Here is a 2,015-nt window from a genome sequence, read left to right as displayed (position 1 = left end):
ATTTAGGTAAATGGGTGCAGAGCCAGTGGTGGTTTTGTAGGAAAACATTAATGCTTTGAATTTTATGTGAGCAGCTACTGGTAGCCAGTGCAAATTGATGAACAGAGGTGGGACCTGTGTTCTTTTCGGCTCATTAAAGATTAATCTTGCAGCTGCATTTTGGATTAATTGTAGAGGTTTGATAGAAGTGGCTGGAAGACCTGCCAAGAGAGCATTACAATAGTACAGCATGGATAGAATAAGAGCTTGAACAAGGAGTTGTGTTGCATGTTCTGAAAGAAAGGGCCTGATCTTCCTAATGTTGTATAAAGCAAATCTGCAGGACCGGGCAGTTTTAGCAATGTGGTGTGAGAAATTCAGCTTATCATCAATCACAACTCCAAGGTTTCTAGCTGTGTTTCTAGCTGTTTTTTGTTCTTTATAATGATGTTATCACCATTCTGGGATCTTATTTATACTGACATAGCTAAGCATACGTTAACAGTACTTTCAGCAATAGAGGGCACCATTCACTAGTGTATGTGAACAGGGCATCCATTCCCCCAAGTTTCCTCAATTGTTTAAAGGGATAATTCACCAAAAAATATGTAAATTCTGTCATCATTTACCTACCCTTATGTTGTCCCCAATCAGTACGAGTTGCTTTCTACCATGGAGCACAAAAGAAAATGTTTAGTAGAATGAGTTTAGTCTCCAGTCACTTTCACTGGATCTTTTTCTATACAATGAAAGTGAATGGTGACTGAGATTATTGTGCTTTTGTGTTCCAGGAAAGAAAAAAAAATTATATATGCGATAATAAATAGTTCTCAGTGAAAGGAGGGATAGAATGTGTGCTACATATATAAATAATGGTACCAAAACGGTGCTAGATCATTTACAGTCGGTAAGGAACTCATGTGGATGGTGGTGACTGGTAAGAGTCTGAGAGATGAGACTAAATGAAAGACCTTGAGCGCTCAGTGAAGTGAAGTGAGCTGAAATTGGTTCATAGTCAGTCCCAATGGATATACCAGTGCTTGCCTATCTGGAGTAATATGAAATATGAAAACATGAATCACTGCTTTATTCAGGGCTTCAGGTAAAGATCATACAGTATATAGTTTCATAAAGATTCTGCTCGATTTTACAGTATGTGTTCTGTAGCACTCTAAAAATAGTGGCTCATTAGTGTAGTGAGCCATGTGATGGCTTTAGGTGGAATGTAGTAGTAATGAATGTTAGTGGCATGGTGAGTCATTTAAAGGATCATGCATGCAGGGAGTGGGGTGATTTTTAGATCCATTTTCATCTGTGGCCAAAGGGTGTAGTAAATTACTAGTAGAATTAAATGCATGGCCATTTTGTGGTGAAATGGGAGAGGTAAGCATAGTTTAGATTCTGCAGAGAATCTGACCAGCTAATCTTTTCTGATGCAGTGGAGTGTATGGTCACTCATCTCAAAGAGGGTAGAATAACACAGTTTAACAGAGTGTAAAATGAAGCTGCAATGGTAGATTTAAAAATACATTTTCAATAAATTTTGAACGTGTGTATGCTGCTTCCTCTAAGATTGGTTGATAGGGTTGTCACAGTGTTATAAAATGATGCAAACATTGCAGGTATGAACAAAGTACACATGAAAAGATACTTGAGGCACCCCTGGGGTTCTTTAGAACCCATACTGAGAACCTCTAGGCGCTCTTTCAAAAAGGCCATTCTCTGAGGATCGTAAAGACGTAAGGGTTCTTCCAGTAGCCCCATCATAAAGGCAAAGGTTTGAATCTGAATGCACAGAAGGAGACATTCAAAGGATGTCTAGAGGTTCCCCAGAGGATTCTATACCCATATAGGCCTAGTGCCTCAAGTATCTTCTCATTTTTTTAATTGTACAGTGAGAATGTCTCCCCAATAGCATTTTTTGTATGTCCAAAAGGAGATACATCAAAACATGACTGAAAACTGCTTTGTGAGAAACCCCAAATAATACTTTGAATTCTGCTAATGCAACTCTTTCGTAATGAGATGCATGTATC

This window comes from Sinocyclocheilus anshuiensis, unplaced genomic scaffold (assembly GCF_001515605.1).
Source record: "Sinocyclocheilus anshuiensis isolate Anshui unplaced genomic scaffold, SAMN03320099.WGS_v1.1 scaffold1794, whole genome shotgun sequence".
NCBI classification, from domain to species: domain Eukaryota; kingdom Metazoa; phylum Chordata; class Actinopteri; order Cypriniformes; family Cyprinidae; genus Sinocyclocheilus; species Sinocyclocheilus anshuiensis.
This window is presented reverse-complemented; position numbering follows the sequence as displayed.